Source organism: Ovis canadensis, chromosome 1 (assembly GCF_042477335.2).
Source record: "Ovis canadensis isolate MfBH-ARS-UI-01 breed Bighorn chromosome 1, ARS-UI_OviCan_v2, whole genome shotgun sequence".
Lineage (NCBI taxonomy): Eukaryota > Metazoa > Chordata > Mammalia > Artiodactyla > Bovidae > Ovis > Ovis canadensis.
In genome coordinates this window covers 241,508,021-241,519,248 of record NC_091245.1, presented here as the reverse complement: position 1 = coordinate 241,519,248, position 11,228 = coordinate 241,508,021, and positions in this window count along the sequence as shown.

The window sequence follows — 11,228 nt, the reverse complement described above, 5'->3', positions numbered from 1 at the left end:
GATGTCTGAGATCTGATTCAAGAATTACTTGGGAGTGCAAGTGGATGACACAAAGTGGGTAGGGGTTTCGATGAACCGAAACTGGCCATAGTTGATTGTTATTGAAATTAAGTGATGGATACATGAGGCTCCATTATGTAAGGAGGGCAATTATAGGTTACCCCCCTTCCTCTTCAAGGGAAACTCTTATCATTAGCCCTAGTATGATGAGACCTGTGGGTCTTGTTCTCCTTTCACCATGTTTAGGGATGTGTGTCATCTTGCTAGATGTATAAACAGAGGATTCAGGCACTGTATTTCTAAATGATAAAAGAAATTCTAGGGCTTCCCAGGTGGTTCAGTGGTAAAGAATCCCCCTGCCAATGCAGGAGACATAGGTTTGATTCCTGGGTCAGGAAGTTCCCCTGGAGGAGGAAATGGCAGCGCACTCCAGTATTCTTGCCTGGAGAATCCTATAGACAGGGGAATCTGGCGGGCTCCAGTCTATGGGGCCACAAAAGAGTTGGACACGACTTAGCGACCAAACAACAACAACAAAAACAACAAAAGAAATTCTACCTGTGCTACTTTACACCACTTATTAAAAATATATATTTTATTGGTACAATTTGAATGGAACCTGGTGAGGGCAGCTTGAAAGAATGGCTGGTCACCAGGACAAGATAACATCTCTGGTCTTAGTACTAAGTTTATGGCAGGGGCCTTGTTCTGGAATGTGGTCCTCACTTTTACAAACTCAGAAACTTAAAATTAGCACATATAGACACAATGAGACTCTAAGGGTTAATGAATGCCAATAAATTAACTTGCAATAGGAAATATAACTCTAAGCAGACCCCAAATCCATGTTTGCTGCTTAGCACATTTTCTCTTACAGGAAACTTTTTATGCAAAATCAGTTATAATCAGAAGGGTGTTTGGTAAGAGCCAGTTGTAGAACAGTGAATTTTCAACCAGGGAGAGTTAACATCCCCTGGGGAGCTAGGTAAACAGAAGGACCTTTAGGGAAATTTTTGCGTTTGGTGAAGTTTTCTTTCTCTCTCTTTTTTTAGTATATGTCATTAGAAATGGAATAACAAATATAATTCAATAGTACATTTCGGGGGGGAACTTAAACCCTATTGCTTTCATAATGACAATTATAAAATGCAAAGCTCAATGGACTCTTCTTGGCTAGTGACACTCAGATTGGAGGGTGGCAATTCACAAATCAGACTCTCTGGAGGGTCTCATTTTTTGCTTTTTCAAAATGAGGAAAGAAAACATGTTCACTGAGGCACCAAGAAAAAGCCAGACACAAGGAAACTTATATTTGCAGGGCCCAAATCAAATTTTCTGTTCTCAAGGTTTTTTTCACTAAAGAGTTTTGTGATAAATATAACTTTAGTTTTTTATTAGTCACTAACTGGCCATCTGTGGGGCCGCACAGAGTCGGACACAACTGAAGCGACTTAGCAGCAGCAGCAACTGGCTCCAAAATCACTGCAGATGGTGACTGCAGCCATGAAATTAAAAGACACTTACTCCTTGGAAGAAAAGTTATGACCAACCTAGATAGCATATTCAAAAGCAGAGACATTACTTTGCCAACAAAGGTCCGTCTAGTCAAGGCTATGGTTTTTCCTATAGTCATGGATGGATGTGAGAGTTGGACTGTGCAGAAAGCTGAGCACTGAACAATTGATGCTTTTGAGCTGTGGTGTTGAAGGAGACTCTTGAGAGTCCCTTGGACTGCAAGGAGATCCAACCAGTCCATTCTAAAGGAGATGAGCCCTGGGATTTCTTTGGAAGGAATGATGCTAAAGCTGAAACTCCAGTGTTTGGCCACCTCATGGGAAGAGTTGACTCATTGGAAAAGACTCTGATGCTGGGAGGGATTGGGGGCAGGAGGAGAAGGGGACAACAGAGGATGAGATGGCTGGATGTCATCACGGACTCGATGGACGCAGGTCTGAGTGAACTCCGGGAGTTGGTGATGGACAGGGAGGCCTGGCGTGCTGCAGTTCATGCAAAGAGTCGGACATGACTGAGAGACTGAACTGTGAGAATCTTTTTTGTGTGGGTGCTCTGGGTCTCCATTGCTGCACGCGTGCTTTCTCTAGTTGCGGCGAGCAGGGGCTACTCCCTAGTTGCAGTGCACGGGCTTCTCATTGCCGTGGCTTCTCTTGTTGCAGAGCTTAGGCTTTTGGCGTGCGGGTTTCAGTAGTTGCAGCATGCAGGCTCAGCAGCTGTGGCACATGGGCTTAGTTGCTTCACAGTATGTGGAATCTTCCCGGACCAGGGATGGAACCCATCGCCCCTGCATTGGTAGGCAGATTCTTATCCACTCTACCACCAGGGCAGTCCTAACTGTGGGAACTGATGTGAAAATGTATCTATGCTACTCACAAAGTAGCACACAATACTACAAAGGACTACCATAGTTTTGTGACCAAATTCTGCAGCTAGGCCAAACCACTGCGTGGTGACAGCAGACATCCGATGGTCCCAGCACTGACTTTCTCCCCTCCTCCTCTCCGAAAGACCCTCTGTTCACTTGGGGATGGCTATGATTCCTGGGAAGAGGACGACACTCTTGTGCTAGCACATTACAACCCCTCGAACACACAATTGGTTTGTAACTTAAACCAGTCCAATCAGTGTGGATCTGAGAACTTTTTCTAATAACAATACTGGGACAAAGATGGACTCCCTTTCCTGGTGGCTTCAGCAGCCATCTTCGGCCACGACGAAGGCCCACATTGGGAGTAAGTCTCCACTAAGTCTGGTAAGAGAAACAGAAAGACGTAGAGTGACTGGGGACATCACTGCATCACTGGACCAAATGTGCCTGAAACCAGCACTGCCTTTGGGGCTTCCCTGGTGGCTGAGATGGTAAAGAGTCCACCTGCAATGCAAGAGACCTAGGTTCAATTTCTGGGTTGAGAAGATTCCCTGGAGGAGGAAATGACAATCCATTCCAGTATCCCTTGCCTGGAAAGTTCCATGGACAGAGGAGCCTGGCTACAGTCCAGGGGGTTGCAAAGAGGTGGACACGACTGAATGACTAAGCTCACAACACACAGCACTACCTTTGGACTTGACCAGTTACTTGTACCAAAGAGTTCTTTTCACTACTTCAACCATTTGTAGTTGTAGTTGAAAGCACTCGTGAGTGGATCAGGGTGCCGCTGAATCTGCATTGCTTGAAGTTCTTATTTTCCAACAGGCTCCAAAAGCAGTCAGTGAAGCAAGTCACAAAGACAGAAGCTCCAGTAACTGTCATGTTCTTAACTTTTGCTGTGTATTAGAATCATATAGAGACCTTTGAAAAATCTCAGGCAGATTAAATGAAAATCTGTGAAGGTGGGACTCAGGAAACAATTTTTAAAACCCCTCCAAGAGATTTCCAATGGCAGACTATGCTGAAAACCCCTGGTCTAAGTAAATATTTAGTTCTATCCATTTAATGGAATCTGCAGACAAAATGTTCAAAATATATCTTCCCACTAAAGTGGGGAAAGAATGCTGACATGTATTAATAACTTGTATCATAAGGTTAATGCAAACCATATTTGTATGACAGAAAAGCAAGATTTATCTGGAGTCTTGTTTTACCTTTAAAATGTATGCCAATTTTGTACTCTACTGAGCTTTATATTCTTTCTTCTCTTTCCCTTTCTCCTTTCAACATTTAATTGGAGCTTACCATGTCTAGTCACAGTGACAGACAACAGGAAAACAAGGAGAAACACAGTTCTTACAATCCAGAAAAAAATAGGTAATAAGTCTAGTAATTGCAACAAAATCTGCTGACTTTATGAAAAGGGCAGCTCAGGGCACCATGTCAACAGAACAGGGACTCCGAACCTCCTGGGGGAAATGTTTAATCTGAAACCAAAGGAATGCATATGAGTTACCTTGGTAGATGATGGAAGAGGATCCAGACAGTGGAAGTAAAGGAACTGAAAGAACACAGCAGGGGAAGAGGAGAGTTCAAGATGAGGCTAGAGAGTAAGGCAGGAGCCACAATTTATCCCACAAGCAATGCAAATCAACTGAAGGGATTTAAGCAGTCAAAGGACATGATTTCTCTTTGAAAGATAGTTCTGGCTGCTGTGGAGGAAACGCACTGGAGGAGAGGAACACAAGCGGGGAAAAGAGGAACTTACTACGAGGGGATTAGGGAGACCAGTTAACTGGGGGTAGATACAGTAGCCCAGGTAAGAGCAAGGAGGCCACTGGATGGAGAGAAGTGGGCTCATTTGAATGACATTTTAAGAGAATGTAATTAATAGGGCTTGGTAATTGACTAGCTGTGATGAGTGAGGGGTAGAGAGAGAAGCCAAGGGTGATATGTCTTGTTTGAGCAACTATGTGGATGGTAATGCTATTTCTTGAGTAAGGAACAGCGGAAGAAGAGCAAGTTTGTACGAAATGAGTTGAATTTTGTTTGTCTTGAGTTTGAAATATCTGTTGTACCTGTTACACATGTAGCTACATGTAGCTACAGATAGCTGATAGCTGATACATGTGTTTCCAATTCAGGAGAGCAATATGCACTAGAGATCTACAGTTAAGAGTTATCAGCAAATTGATGGTAGTAAAACCAAGAGAAAGAACTAAATTACCAGGTATAAGTCTGTAGAGACATGACTTAGGACAAAACTCTGTGGACCACCTACAACTAAGAGGACAGTAGAGAACACGGTCTTGCAAAGAAAAATGAGAACACACTGATAAAGAGAGAGGAGACAAAACAAGAGAGGGTTAAAGAAAAAGAAAAGGTTGAGAAAAGGTATATTTTTTAGAAAGAGTGATCTACCCTGTCAAATGCTGATGAAAGAGCTCATAAGATGAGGATTGAAAAATGTACAGACAATGGATTTAGCAACATGGAAGATCCTGGAAGGGCTTCCCAGGTGGCTCAGTGGTAAAGAATCCACTTCCCAATGTAGGATGTGAAAGATACACAGGTTCCATCCATGGGTCAGGAAGATCCCTTGGAGGAGGAAATGGCAACCCACTCTAGTATTCCTGCTTGGAGAATCCCATGGACAGAGGAGCCTGATGGTCTACACCCATGGGGTCGCAAACAGTTGGACACAACTGAGCAACTGAGCACAATCACAAGGTCCTGGAAGTGTTACCATGCATAGCTTAGGGAGGGAAGATAAACTTTTTCAGAAGTTACTGAAAAGGAGAATAGAAAGAGTGTGGTAATTGGAGAGGGATATGAGTCAAAGGATGTTGAGATGAGACAGACTGGGAAATGCTTTTTTTTTTTTTGGTAATGAAAGGAAATCAGGAAGACAGATAAAGCAGAAAATACAAAAGTGTCAGGATACTGGAAGGAATGGGATCTAGACACGTGAGGGTTGCCTTTTCTACTGGAATAGGAGAAAGAATATCGGTGCAGAGAACAGTGAGGATTGTAGGTTTGTTGGCCAGAAGTGGAGAAAATTTCTAACCGATCACTTCTGTTTGTTCTGTGAAGGAGGCAGTCATCAACAGAGAATGAGAGGAGGTGGTGAGTGGGTCAGAGGTGTAAGGGCAGTGAAGAAGATCTGAAATAGTTGTTGAAAATGGGAGACGGCTGACTAGGGAATCAGTAGGCTAGGCAGGCAGTGGTAAGGGCTTCACTGAGACTGATGACCATCATAACCAGGATGGTCTGTGTGCTTCGGCGTATTTTCTTCTGTGGGGCTCAGCAGCCTATGAGCTAGCAAGAAAAAAAAAAATGGACAGATGCATTCATACACAGCAGGCAAGATAGGCGCCACAGGAGGTGCTACACAAAGAATGTAGAATATTGGCAGTGATGGGTTGTTTGAAGATGTGGGTTGTGAATCAGTCATGATTGGGAGAGGGAGTGAAATACAGACGCGCAGAGGCTGTTAAGGGGATCCCCCAGTGGTTCAGCGGTGAAGAATCTGCCTGCATTGCTGGAGATGCAGGAGATGTGGGTTCGGTCCTTGTCAGGAAAATCCCCTGGAGGAGGGCATGGCAACCCACTCCAGCATTCTTGCCTGAAGAATCCTATGGACTGAGGAGCCTGGGCATAGGATCCATAGCACCGCAAATAGTCGGACATGACTGAGCACAGCACAGAGGCTGTTAAATAGAGAAGGCTCGGGTGAGAGAACTGAAGGTCCCTTTAAAGCTGAAGAACCGGAGTGTTGGAGGTAACTGATCCATAAGCTGGATCAATTTCAGAGGATGGGGTGTCTGAAACTGTTTTCAGAAGCAGAACAGATCAGGCGAAGACAAGTGCCAGAGAGCCAGCAGTGAAAGCAAATGTCTGAAAGAAACATGGAAAACTTTGGGAAATAAGATCAAGGGAAGAAGAAGCCAAGTTGTTGGATGGATCACCTACATATCCCAGTTTGATGAGAGGACTTCAGAGAGGACACTTGGAAGCTAGTTCAGTTTAGTTCAGTCGCTCAGTTGTGTCTGACTCTTTGCGACCCCATGGACTTCAGCACACCAGGCTTCCCTGTCCATCACCAACTCCCAGAGCTTGCTCAAAGTCATGTCCATCAAGTCAGTGCTGGCATCTAACCATCTCATCCTCTGTCGTCCCCTTCTCCTGCCTTCAATCTTTCCCAGCATTAGGGTCTTTTCCAGTGAGTCAGGTCTTCGCATCAGGTGGCCAGAGTATTGGAGTTTCAGCTTCAGCATCAGTCCTTGCAACGAATATTCAGGACTGATTTCCTTTAGGATGGACTGGTTGGATCTCCTCACAATCCAAGTGACTCTCAAGAGTCTTCTCCAACATCACAGTTCAAAAGCATCCATTCTTCGACACTCAGCTTTCTTTATAGTCCAACTCTCACACCCATACATGACCACTGGAAAAACCATAGCCTTGACTAGACTGACCTTTGTTGACAAAGTAACATCTCTGGTTTCTAATATGCTGTCTAGATTGGTCATAATTTTTCTTCCAAGGAGCAAGCGTCTTTTAATTTCATGGCTTCAGTCACCATCTGCAGTGATTTTGGAGCCCAAGAAAATAAAGTCTGTCATTGTTTCCACTGTTTCCCCATCTATTTGCCGTAAAGTGATGGCTGGATGACACGATCTTCATTTTTTGAACGTTGAGTTTTAAGCCAGCTTTTTCACTCTCTTCTTTCACTTTCATCAAAGGCTCTTTAGTTCCTCTTCACTTTCTGCCATAAGGGTGGTGTCATCTTCATGTCTGAGGTTATTGATACTCCTCCTGGCAATCTTGATTCCAGCTTGTGCTTCATCCAGCCCAGATTTCGCATGATGTACTCTGCATAGAAGTTAAATAAGCAGGGTGACAATATACAGCCTTGATGCACTCCTTTCCCAATTTGGAAAATCCCAGTTTGGAAACTTGGAAGCTAAAGGCTCCACATGATCTTGCCACTGCCCATTCGTCCGATCATTTCTATCCTCAACTCCAGCCACCTCACCCTCCTTGCGTGCCCTCAGATGTGTGAAGCTCATTCTCACCTCAGGGCTTTTGCCCATACTTTTCCTTCCATTTTGAGTACTCTTCTTCCAAATAGTTCACATTTTTTCCCAGTGTAGTTCACTTCTAAATCCATGATGAAGCAATTTAATACGGTAAAATTGTTTTCTATCATAGATGAGTGATTTTCAAAAACTTGTTCTTGATAGCTATTAAAAATCTCTGTGACTTATTTTACTGTGATTCACTGAAACATTCCTAAACTCAAACCATAAATCTATACAGTACATTTTTCCTGTTCAAAACTGTGCAGTTTCTTTATTGTTACTAAACACAGACAAATCTGAGTAGTCACTTCCACAATATATGATTCATGCCAGAAAGCTCTGTGATGCCTTCCAGACCACAGTCTCCGCAGGTCAGTGAAGAGGACACTTCACTTCACCTTCTGATGAGCAAACACTCCAGCAATCAGCCTGTCACTTCAGTCAGGTTTATGCTCCTGTATCACTTCTTCAGAATCTTCTCTGATCAGTCTATCTAAAATAGTAGCTCTCAACTCTGACTCCTCGCTCATAATTCCTATTCTAAAATCCTTTTTCAGAGTATTTAACGCAATGTGAAATTACAGTACACATATATTTTCCTAATTATCGACCCTCCCATTAGAATGTAATCTCAACGCTTGTCCCCACTGCATTCTCAGCACCTAAACAGATCATGGACTACACTAGGTACTTAATAAATATTTGTTGGACTGTATAGATGAACAGAAAAGAGGAAGGATCCAGGAAGCACATGAAAGGCAGCTATCAGTAATAAAGAAGGCATGGCTGAACAGCATAAATTCTAATTAATTTTGGCTTTTGTTTTTGGCCACACTGTGAGACTTGTGGGATATTAATTCCCCAACCAAGGATTGAACCCAGGCCCTCAGCAGTGACAGCATGGGGGCCTAACCACTGGACAATCAGGGAATTCCCATAAGCAGAGCTTTGAAACAAAGGTGAAAGGAGAAAGTTTGAAAGGTACAGTTGAAAACTGACTGCAATCAGATCCTATATTGCAGTCAATCTATATTCCAAAGTAATGCCTGAGTTTTAGATATGTGACAATGTGCAGAGCTCTTCTACAAAAATCCATTTTATGAGCTAGAGTATGCAATGCCACAAAATGAATCTAGTTATACTATTATCCTCTGTAGTATTTAGGATAATTAAGATGCTAACTCAAGCAGAGAAGGAATTTATTGGACATGTGTTAGGTACCCTGCAGAATCAAGGGGCAGCTCTGAGCCCAGGTCCTTAAGGGATATGAACAGGAGCATATCTGTGAGGTCACGGAGCAGGTCATTGAGCGTCTTGCAGGGCCGCTGCTAAAATGAATCTGTGCCAACCCTTCTGAGTCCTCAGGTTTCAAAGTCCCAGGAGAGAGACTTATGGGCTCAGCATGAAAAGCAGAGGGCACGTGGTCTTTTGTCTGACAGTCCCACCAAACTGTGTTCAACTGGAAAGAAATTGCTCTCCAAACGTAAACTGGGGTGCAATTACCAAGACAGCAAAAATGATCAAGGGGAAAGAAGTGTCTTCCTGATGCACTTAGTGAGAATTACTCACTCCCTCATATATGTATGCAGAGTTCCTTATTTGCCATACCTTTACCTATGCCTAACCACACTCTGACTGAATGAATGTTGTCTGCGTAGCTTTTCATTCCCTCTACCAGCTTACAGCCCAGAAGGCAGTGGCCACAGCAGCTGTATTATCTGGAAAACGGTGTCCTGGAGGTCTCCAATCCTCTATTTCAAAATTAACATAGAAATACTCTGAGGAGTGAATTTAGGCAAAAGTAAATGCATTTTTCTCCATTCCACCATAGAAAATTTTTATAAATTTTTAATTTAAAAAGAGTGAGAAACATTTTTCACATTTCTAATGTGAAAAACATACAAAATGAATACGGCAATAAATTCTTAGTTGCTTTTCTATCTTCTCTAAGTCTGTAAAATGCCCACATAATGTCCTTATGTTAGCAGAAAATGTTTTAAATTAAAATTAAAAAGGATATAATACAAATCTAATTTTCTTTCGAGCTGACTCAGCTAAAAATCCCTTCAACAGTTTGGCCAATTAGCTCCCTACCTGGCAAAACTTTTGAATTAGGCTAGAAATAAAATGTTCAATTCACTGGAGAATAACTCTACTCATAACTGGTGAGGAAGAAATTATTCTCAGATTTTTCTAAGCTGTACCTGGGAACATAATTCTAGAAAACCATCATTGTAGAAAATACCTTACTGGATCTGTCAGAGGTTCTTTTATAACCACTGTAAAATAAAATAAAATGAAACAGACTAATTCCATAGGGAGACTAGGAGTGAAAATAAATCAAATACTATAAAGAGCAAAGGCATATCCATAGGATAAACATTATTCAGTCATTAAAATGTGTAAAGTATTGATACTTGCTATATCATGAACATTGAAAACACTATGCTAACTGAAAGAGTGCTTTCCAGGTGGAGCAAGTGGTAAAGAACCTGCCTGCCAATGCAGGGGACAGACGTCAGTAAGAGATACGGGTTCCATCCCTGGGTGGGGAAGATCTCCTGGAGGGAGGAACGGCAAACCACTCCAGTATTTTTGCCTGCAGAATCCCATGGACAGAGGAGCCTGGTGGGCCACAGTCCATAGGGTCACAGGTAGACACAAAAAGCCATATATTGTTTAAGTTCAGTTCAGTTCAGTCACTCAGCCATGTCCAACTCTTTGCGACCCCATGAATCGCAGGACGCCAGGCCTCCCTGTTCATCACCATCATCTGGAGTTCACTCAGACTCACATCCATCGAGTCCGTGATGCCATCCAGCCATCTCATCCTCTGTCGTCCCCTTCTCCTCCTGCCCCCAATCCCTCCCAGCATCAGAGTCTTTTCCAATGAGTCAACTCTTCACATGAGGTGGCCAAAGTACTGGAGCTTCAGCTTTTGCATCATTCCCTCCAAAGAAATCCCAGGGTTGATCTCCTTCAGAATGGACTGGTTGGATCTCCCTGCAGTCCAAGGGACTCTCAAGAGTCTTCTCCAACACCACAACATCAATTCTTCAGCGCTCAGCCTTCTTCACAGTCCAACTCTCACATCCATACATGACCACAGGAAAAACCATAGCCTTGACTAGACGGACCTTAGTCAGCAAAGTAATGTCTCTGCTGTTGAATATGCTATCTAGGTTGGTCATAACTTTTCTTCCAAGCAGTAACCGTCTTTTAATTTCATGGCTGCAGTCACCATCTGTAGCGATTTTGGAGCCCCAAAAAATGAAGTCTGACACTGTTTCCACTGTTTCCCCATCTATTTCCCATGAAGTGATGGGACCAGATGCCATGATCTTCATTTTCTGAATGTTGAGCTTTAAGCCAACTTTTCCACTCTCCTCTTTCACTTTCATCAAGAGGCTTTTTAGTTCCTCTTCACTTTCTGCCATAAGGGTGGTGTCATCTGCATATCTGAAGTTATTGATATTTCTCCCGGCAATCTTGATTCCAGCTTGTGTTTCTCCCAGTCCAGCGTTTCTCATGATGTACTCTACATAGAAGTTAAATAAGCAGGGGGACAATATACAGCCTTGACATACTCCTTTTCCTATTTGGAACCAGTCTGTTGTTCCATGTCCAGTTTTAACTGTTGCTTCCTGACCTGCATACAGATTTCTCAAGAGGCAGGTCAGGTGGTCTGGTATTCCCATCTCTTTCAGAATTTTCCACAGTTTATTGTGATCCACACAGTCAAAGGCTTTGGCATAGTCAAT